Here is a 10,632-nt window from a genome sequence, read left to right as displayed (position 1 = left end):
GTGTGTAAGTTCATTGCTAGTGAGTTGGGGCACATTGTACAACTATGTTGGGGTCAATGTGGTGAAATCTGAGTATTATTTTAATGTGGTTGTTGGACTGGTGTCACCATTGTAAAGGGATGGGTCTGCAGGCAGCCATGTTATAGTATAATATAGATATAGTCATGTGAACCCAGGTGCACCATGGCCTGTTGCTGTGGATGCTTTTCAGTCCTGCCATCCACCTGAGGCATTGACAAGTACAAAGACACTTTGACGTCGCTTACCGAAGTCCTGAAAGTAAACTCCTCCTCAGTCTTGATTTCTCTGTGTTCAGCAGCTGCGTATCTCATCTTCTCTGATAAATCAGAAAATGTACAAACAATCCTGCAGCTGATTAAATATTTAACTCTTAGTTTGACGCTCTTTGCTGCCTCGCTGACTCACCGATCCTTCATCCTGACTTGCGCGAATGCAAAGTGTCATTACTGGTGACACAAATATTGTACAGTCTTTAACGTTGCACACTGTTGCTCTCACAAAAAGAGACAGGCATGATGTAAGATGGTCTCCATGGCAACAGTGTTCATGATGCTGCTGCTGAGTGAAACTGACAACGTGCCTTTTTTTTCTCTTTTTTCCAAACAACAACAGAACACCTCCTCGCCGAGTCGACAGCCAAGATAGCAAAATGACCAGAAGGTGGTGAGAACCTCTGAGACAGTGTTTCTCAAAAGAACTCAAAGAATAAACGAAGACTATGGTGATCTGCGACTGCTGGCGATCATTGATGCAGAAACCTCGTGAGACTCAGATTCAGTTGGTGCATTCACCAGTCTCTCGAATATATCACTTGGGCCTTGTCAAACATTGCGATACTGTATCCACGTCAGATCTAGTTTCATTCTATTTTCCGGTGTGGTTGCGGTCTGTGTATCGACCGCTAGGTGGAAGCAGAGACCGCTTGTTCCGTGCGGCCCGGTTCATCCGGACACGTTTGTTTGCTTATCATCCGTTTTTTTTTTTGACTAAACAGATGAATCAAAATATATCTGATTTCAATACAACTAAAGGCGTATTCAGGCGTATATTCCTCCATTCAATTGAGGGGAATTAAAGGAAAGAAAAAAAGTACTGTTTATTTACCAAAGAATGATGAATGCAGATGAATGAATTAACACGCCGATTAGGAAAACAAGCGGATGAAAAAATGACTAAGTAGCTAACCACAAATGCTATAAAAATGTTGCAGCAGAGTGATGAAATGATCCATGGAGTGAAGTCTTGTTGTAATTTATGTGATTGTCACTGAAAAAGTGATGAACAACAAAATATAGTGATGTTTAAATTCTAAGTTTAAGAGCATAATAATAAAAACAAAACAATGAAAAGCTGTTTTAATCTCCTGGAGTCATCAACCAACACAAAAACAAGAGAAAATTGCGAAAAAACAGAGCTGAGCGGCTGATGAAAGATCAAACTGGATAACAGTAGCAGGCACAATCACAACGTTCAAGTCTTCTGTGATGTACATTAGTCTGACATTATGAACCAGCAAACACGCTAATGTTCCAGGGTCCACGTGATAATACAGATGCTCGTACCAAAAGTAATGTAAGCAAAATGACAAAAACAAAACAGAGTGAAAATGCTATTTAATCTCCCAAAAAACTGCCCTTAACCATCAGAATGGAAAAAAACATGATCCATACATATAATAACAATTCCTTTATGAATTATTAACGTAACTTAGTGTGCAGACGACTTCCAAGCCTGAGGGGAGATGTGAACGTGTCTCTGGAGAGCAGCGTGACGAGGACCTGACACACATCCTGGCAGGTTGGAGGCATGAAATCAGAGCAGACGTTGTCCTGCGGTGGTTTTTGGCTCACTGAACAACTCCGCTTGCTCTATAAAGACCCAAGCTGGGCTTCGTGCAACTTTGCTTCATCTGCGTGACCTGGTCCACTTCTGTGCTATGATATGCTCAAAGACCGTCTGAGATGAAGGAAATCCTGGGCCCCGACAGTTTAACAGTAAGGAAAAGCCTGGAGCCTGGAGATATCAGCTCTTGAATGTCACCACAAACACACGTGACTTCAGTGTGACTCTCAACGCCAACGTCGGTGCAGCTGAGAGCTGCAGTCATGCCTCCCAGGCCTCTGCCACTTGTCACATGTGTCTCCGTGGGTGGCAGCAACGCTCCCTTCATGGATTAATGACTGGTCTCTCTCCTCTGGACCCGGCAGCCCAACATGAGTGATACGACTTCATATCGTATCGATTCCTCCTCCGTCACGTTGATGGCGCACTGCGGAAGAGTACGCCCGTGCGACCCTGGCTCACCAGTGTGCACGCACAGCCACTCAACACACTGTTGACTGTCCGTGTGTTTGCCCCGTAAACAATCATTGCATCAAGTGAAGCACAGAAACATCAATTCTTCTGAAGTATCAAAGACTGTTCATTCGACAGGAAGCGATGTCAGCTCCATCCTTGTTGAGTAAATCACTCATTAGAATTTACAAAGTCAGTTTTAATAAACTCAAGCATCTTGGAAGGACTGAGATGTTAACTGACAGTCCAAAAACAAGACAGAATGAGGAGCTACTTCTGTCAGAGGAATTGAGTTTTGCTCAGGTAAAGGAATCTCTCCGCAGGACTTGAAATGACGGGAGGGTTGTGTTGACGTTGACGCTGGAGTTTGTGCTCCCTCCACCAGCTAGTCGCTCCAGTTCACCTGCTGGTTTGGCCTTGTGGAGTTTTTTTTTTTTCTGGCAGATGAAGAAGCAAGCAGCAGGTTTGTTTATTTTGGGACGGTTGTGTGTTCAGAAGCAGGATGGGACGCAGAAGCAACCTCGGTGGAGGGGAGGGGAGTTTTAAAATAACACAGACGTGAATAATTGTGACGCAGGTTTCTGGCTGCGAGACACGAGGAGCTTCGTGTCTCTGAAAACGCCTGAGTGTTTGAGGTCACGTTCTTTCCATGACACAGACAGCTCTTGCTTTGCTCGTATTTTCTCCTTTGTTTGATCGACTCATCTTGAGCTTATTTTCTTAAGCAAATGTTTTTTTTCTTACCTCACATTTTTCTTTGTACCTTTCTGGCTTGGCAACAATTGTGCTGCTCACACCATAGTAGTCCCTCAAGTCACGTTTAAAAAGTAGGCAGGTTTTCTTGGGGCAGGCCGAAAGTCAGTGATGAACCAGAGAGTCAGCTGTGGAAGTCTGGAACACTGTACACAGAAGAGGAAAACAAGACACTGTGCACGAGCCCAGCAGGCAAAGACACCACCAAATTGAAGAGACATTCACAGTCGAGTCATGCTGAAGTGCGTGTGCAAGTAAGCACGTCAAATAATTCAAAGTACTACTCCAAACGATCATGAAGTGTAAATAAACTCGCTACTACCACCAATGCATTTGCATTTGGCTTTTATAAATCAGCCTGTGGAGAGGCAACAGTGTATTTTATCCTTAAGTTCACCGCACATTTTGCAGTAATTTGAAGGGAAATGTACCGACGTGAGGTCTGTGAGACCACTGCCATCTTCAGTCGGTGTGACAGCACTTTGTCAACCTCAGACACACACTGAAATGTTTAGAATCCACCACCGTATGTGTCTCTGTCAAAATGTATTCTCAATAGTGCGAATATGACGTCAACATTTAATCCACAACGTCAGAGAGTACATGCATACAAACGGCCACCTCCTGACTCTCTGTCCCTCTGACAGTTTGTGTGAAGAAAAGCATGAAACTCTTGGCTCTGAAGCTTCAGCGAGACATGATGTCACACGAAGAGAGCATGATGTGCAGTTGTGCACACACGCATCCACTTGAAGTGTGTGGAATAAAAACAAACTCTGATACCAACGTTGGTGTTACATGATAATTTAACTTCTTTTTCTTAATCATAGCTACAGATTTGTTAACATTGACCATAAGTTTATGATGTTTTGTTGAGTGAAACTAGACTGAGACTAAAAGATTTGAGATGACAAAACTGGGACTAAACTAAATTTTAGTTAAAGACTGACTTAAACTAAATCAAATTCTGTTGTTGTTCTGATGTTAGGGGAAAATCTGGTCTCTGCTTGGTTAGGACCAGTTCAGATTTAACAACTCTGCTTGATAAAACAGAGGTTGCCTTAAACGTGCCACTGGAAACACAAAGAGGACGTATGCCTCAAATGTGTAGCATCTCCCGCCCACATGCTGAGAGACAGTTTGTCGTTCATAATTGCTGCGCTGCCAGAGTTTTCCATGAAAACACGACGCCTCCATGGCGTACGTACTATAAGAATGCAGCTTCACGATGGACTTTAGCACTGGGTTCTCCACACTTTCATGGCTTATGAGCTAATATGACTGTGCGATATCGACCGTCACTTTTTAAAATAGATTACATTATTTAGTACAGTACATTTGTTGTCTACACCCTGGAATAAATAGGAAGTGATGGCTTCTAAAACAAAGATGCAATGATATGAAAACAGTAATTTATTTTTATTTTTCCTGTTATTAGCTCACATGTAATTGAAATATATTTTCCCATTATAAGTACTTTTACGCTCTCATTGATCATAATGTAAGAGCGACTACTCCAAAGATGACATTGGAGGACCAAAATAAAATCATTTAGTTCAGTAAACCCAACAATTTATTTTCAAAACTTGAGTTCAGGTCTAACTACTGGCAGGTCAGCGTTGATGTGGTTTTGGATTCCTTTTATCAAGTATAACCACCACAGCTGCTCAGTTTAGACTTCCTTGTTCCAAGCAGCATGAAACTGTTCTGAAACGGGATGTAGACTGCAGTATGTTGAGACATCTGAGCCAGTGGTAGCACTTGTAAGCGGAGGGAACTTCTGCTGGCTTTGAAACTGGTAAAGATGTGAGGCTCGTCACTGAAGAGCTGCTGGTCCTCTGGCAACCCACGAACACGACACATGCATTGTTTTTCCATCAGTGGGGACATTGTGAGGTTTCTCCCTAAACCTAACCATTCAAAATATTTCTACCTAAACCAGACTGAAACCTCATGATAATGACCCAGCTATTTTGAAATCTTCATCATCAAATTGAGGCTTAACCTTGTGGGGACCAGCCAAAAGTCCCCACAATGTCATAGGTCCTCACAAGGATAGTGTTTCGTCAAGAATTGGTCCCCACAAAGTGGGATCAACAAAGTACACACACTCACGAAACACACACACACATACAATTTTATGGATTTTTTAAAACAGAAGTCATTACTCAGAGACAGCTTAAGCGGACGAGATTGTTTGTGTTTCGCTTAGTCAACTTTATATCCTCTTGGAGGTTGATGTTCAGAGGTGCAGAAAGAGAAAATCTTGTTCTTTCGGTCACCACAAAGTTGGCCACCATACGTGCTCATCTGAGGAAGAATCTCTTCTCCAACCTGAACAGGACATTCTAGTCTTTGCCGAGTGAGAACCATGGTCTCAGAGTTGGAGGAGCTGATCCGCATCCAGTCTACTTCTAATTCTGTTCAGAACTTTTCAGTTAAAATCAAAGGTCTTATTCTAAAGAGGTCTACATATAGTACACAACCTCTCTTGGAGAAACATTTGCCTTACAACATATGGACGCCCCTGGAAACGCATGATCATTGGTAATGTGGACCAGACTAACACCGGTTTGGTACCTGGTGCTCCAGGAGAGCCTCCCACAGGGCACCTTCAGCAACACGGTCGAATGCCTGGAGCTGAAGTATATAAACCCTCTTCATTAAGATTGTTTTCTTTGAGTTCAGCTGCTGTAGAGACAGATGTTGCCTCTGTGTGTATGTGTAGTCAGGAGGGAGACGCAGGCACAGATGGAGAGCTGGGTGAGAACAGACAGTACTGTTTGTTCGCTGTGTTTGTTTGTGCCGGCAGCATTTCAGGGAGAAACACGACAGACTTCATCAACGGTAGAATTTCCGCTGACTCAGCAGAGCCCTGGCTGGTAGAGTGCCGTATCTGGAGAACGGCGGATGATGGAAGATCAGGGAGAGCTCCAGACTCCACGGATAAGAATCACGCAGATCGTGTGACCTTTTCCCTTTGGAACCCTGCTTCCAAAAGAGTTCCAGGGCTCGGAGACCATGTGATGACCGTGTGATACCCTCAGCATTTTTACGATCTAGTCATGGAGAATGTTTGGAAATCCTCAGAACTATGGAGACGACGAACACCTCAGCGCCCCTCATCGTTGACACTTTGCTGGTGAAAAATTCAAATTCATGCTGCGAGATATAAATGGACACACACTGAGCCATGTAACAAAACAAACAGTAATTAAAAGATTGCGAAAGGAGGACATTGCAGGTGAGTGTGCGTGTCTTTGTGCGAGTGTCTGTGAGTCCATGTCCTTGGTTTGATGTTCTGCTGTGCCCGCAGTACAGTGCACACTCATTAGCGGAACATGAGGACAGACACACACACACACGCAAGGATTTATCTCCGTTATTAGTGTGACCTCTGAGCGACCCTCAGACTGAGTTTCTCCTTTAAACTCAAATTCAGGAGATTTATGACGTCGTTCGTCGCCTCACTCTCACTCTATGAGACCCTCTTCAGAGGCAGCTCATGAAAGCACCTCGCCTGGACGGTTCTGGCTTTCAATCTCGCCACTGACACAACGGCTCTTTCACTTAACTCTTTCATTCCTTCTCATTTCGTAATTGCCAAATTTAATTTCCACCCTGGTGTTAGCGCTGAATACAGGAGCCCCCTGGTGGCTGCTATGCATCGGAGACAGTACGACTCGACTCACTGAATTGGAAGATTCACTGAATCGTTCTAAACCTGTTACATCAACACTTTCTAGACGGAGACGAGTCTCACACTTCTGCACATTCACACCTGACAACACCCAGATGTCCCCCTGCGCTGCCTCCAGTCTGGATCAGGTCCCGCTGTTCGCTGTCACAGTGGGACACAACAGCCTGGAGAACACAACATCTGCAACATCTGACCTTTACCAGGAAAATGTCACGCCGACAAATGGCGGCCCTGCAGGCTATTTACGGTGCGGCGCCACCGTGTCCTGCCACCAGAGGGCGCTCAAGATGCCAGAAATTACACGAAACAGAAGCCACACAGAAGGAATTTAGATCATAAACACATCTGGATCAGAACCTGTGTCGCCTCCATCCACTGTAGTTGTCCATGAGGCGATTTTTGTGCTCATATATTTAGGTTTGTTTTTTTTCTGTAGACTTGGTTGACATTGACCTGCAACATCTCCCCGCTGTGGGACAAATAAATCTAATCTAATCTCATCATTTGTGACATTTCTCACGTCTCGCGTCCTTATTCAGTTCAACACATTTGGTGCATTGTTTTCAGTCAGTTGCATAATTTTACAGTTTTGTCCACTTCAGCACTTCAGTCACAAGTTCCCTTCCTTCCACTTCCAACTGGTGTCAAGCTCAGTGGCTTGTGTTGTGTTGGTTTGCTCTCTTTGTGTGTGTTCATCTCCACTCTGAAATCCATGAGTCGTGTCAATGTCACTGGACTGAGCCGCGTCGCAAGCTTTGAGCATCGCTCACATGCAACATTGGAGTAGTTACAATCGAATCACCTTTTAATTCTGTTTTTAAACGTCACAAATCCACAGCCTCACTTTCTCTGCTGGAGAACAGATGGTCTGTTCCTCCTTTCCAACATTTCCAAATCAGCCTGTACCTGCACACACGCACACACGCACACACACACGCACACACACACACACACACACACACACACACACACACACACAGTCCCTCGTTCTTGGTCCTCGTCCATTATTTTCCTTCTCGTTACTTTCAATCGCCTCCATCCCTTCCCGGACACCAGGACACACAAAACCATTATTCACATGCTGTCACGCACACCTTTATATATATATAGACACACACACACACACACACACACATGCACACACACACGCGTTGAGTGATTGCACAGATGAAAGACTGGAAGCAAGAACTGAACCAGCTCTTTCTCTCTTGGGACTTCTGCTTCATGTGATTGTGATTCAGACTGCAGAGCCGAGAGACGACGCCCATTAGTACACGCAAACACACACACACACGCATGTTTGTTTCGCTATTTCTGTGAGGACCTCTCATTGCCATAACCCTTTCCCCAGCCTCTCACCCTAAATCTGACCATCCAAAACACATGGCTCACCTGACTCACCAGGACTCTGAACCATGCTTCTGCCCAGTTATAATCAAGTGTTTTACTGATGTTTTAACCCTTTAAAACCTTGTGAGGACAGGCCAAAAAGTCCTCACAAAGCAAAATGTCCTCACAAGAAGGTGTCTTGTCAAGACTTGGTACTCATAAGTTTGGCAACGCGTAGATCCTCCCACACACACACACACACACACACACGGTTGTCTTCCTATCTTACTGAGGACCGTCATTGACATACATTGACATAACCCTATGCCCAGCCTCTCCCCCTAAACCTAACCATCTAAACTTAACCTCTACTCTGAACCAAGCTAAAACTCAATTATAATAACCAAGCTATTTTGTAGTTTAAACCCTCAAACGGAGACCAGCCAAAATGTCACTTTGGAAAAAAATGTCCTCATTCTGTAGATTAAACACTCATGCAGGTTCTCACAAAGATACAAGTACAACTACACACACACATACACATGTTCCCTTTCATCCCTTTCTAACTGAAATAATGCTTTTCCCAGCCTCTCACTCTCAACGTAACCCTCCAAAACACATGGCTAATCTTAACCAGGACTCCTCAACCGCGCCCAATTATAATAAAGTACTTTTCATGAGGTTTTAACTCTCTAAACCTTGTGAGGACGAGTCAAAATGTCCTCACAAAGCAAAATGTCCTCATAAGAAGGTGGCTCGTCAAGGCTTGGTACTCACAAGTATGGCACACACGTGTTTGAGTTGTTATCCCTGTGGGGACATTGGGAGGTTTCTCATTGACATAACCCTTTCCCCAGCCCCTCACCCTAAATCTAACCATCCAAAACTCATGGTTCACCTTAACCAGGACTCTGAACCAAACCGAAACCCAGTTATAATCATCTTGTTATTTTGAAGTCTTCATCCTCAAGGTCCCCAAGGTTTGGACCTGTGGGGATCATAAAGTCCCCACAAGGATAGTGTTTTGTTAAGAATTGGTCCCCACGAGGCAGTATAAACAAGCATACACATGGAAGAAATGTTTAAAATAATGTTTGTGATCAGAAAGGAGGAAGAAGAAAAGTGACAGCTAGAGTCTAAGAGGAAGAAGAGGAAATGACAGAGTATAGGTGAAAAAGATGAGATTATCATGACAGGAAATTGAACGATAAATGGAAGAGGAAGGAGAAGATGACAAGAGGATGAGAGGGAGAAGAGGTGATGAGGAGGAAAAGAGGATGGGTAGGTTAAGATGAGAGGTGGGAAGAAGCTGTTGGGGTGGGAATTTAAAAGGAGCGCGGCGGGAAGTCAAAATAGAACGAGAAGGAAAGGAGGATTGGAGGAAAAGGAGGGATGATCAGAGACAGCAGGACAAGAAATAAGCCACCGAAGAAAAGCGCTGTGAAATCAAGAGGGCAGGAAGAAAGCTCTCAGGAGGACGTTAGATGATGAGAGGAAATTAGAATGAGGAGAAAGGGATGAGGAAGAGATGAGGAAGAAAAGAGGTGGAAGAGAGTGAAAAAGGAGGTGGGGAGATCAAAGTGGTGAAATGATGAAATAAGGAAGGGATAAAATGAGAACCAGAAAAGAACTGGATTTAGATGAAAAGAGGACTATTGACATTGGGAACAAATAAGAAAAGGGGACTGAAAAGCGAGATGGAGGAAGCAAAGAGGAAAGAAGAAAAAGAAAGAGGGACTGAAGGAGAGACAGTAAAAAAGACAGAGGAGAAACAGAGGTCAGAGTGAAGCATCAATGGAGAAGATGAGAGGATGAAAGAACGGATTTGGGTCGCTCATGCTGCGACACGGTTGAGTGGACGAAACCAGGAGGGAGGTCACGGTCTGTTCCTGCTGCTCTGCTCTGAGTCTCTGCTGGGCGACTGAGCTGCTATATGGGACCCCTCTCTGAGTTCAGACTGACTCCGGAGTCCCGTCAAATCATTTCATTCTACTAACATTTCTGAGGATTGAAAGGAACAAACACACACACAGTGACGTCAGTCTAGTCCTGCTGTGTCCCTGCATCCGTCCAGGAGGAGACAGAAGGTTGAGCAGGCGGAGCTGAGGACCTGGTGTGTGCGTGCGTGCGTGCATGTGTGTGTGTGTGCGCACACCAACAACTCACTAAATCAAACTCTTCATTCATTGAAAGCTGCAGAGGAGAAGAGAAAGTCGTCTGTCATGACTCGCTGACCACACCTCATCTCCATTTCGTCCCCCCTCCCACACACGAGACTCGCTTGTCTCCAAATCGTCTCATTGATTCAGACACCGCATTTGAGTTAGGACTCGTTTGAGCATCGGTCCTGACTCAGCACTCGAACTCGCTTGAAAGCGAACGTGATTCAGTTGTTGTGACTTGTTGGTCTCCAGGTCCGGACTCCAGCACGTTGCCTGCGTACCACTTGCATGCACCAGTTGCACAAAATGGGTCAGAAAGTTCGCGGCTCGGCTTCCTGGCTGGCGTTGCCACGGTAACAGCAGCGGCGACGT

The sequence above is a fragment of the Synchiropus splendidus genome, chromosome 6 (assembly GCF_027744825.2).
Source record: "Synchiropus splendidus isolate RoL2022-P1 chromosome 6, RoL_Sspl_1.0, whole genome shotgun sequence".
Classification (NCBI taxonomy): Eukaryota; Metazoa; Chordata; class Actinopteri; order Syngnathiformes; family Callionymidae; genus Synchiropus; species Synchiropus splendidus.
This window is presented reverse-complemented; position numbering follows the sequence as displayed.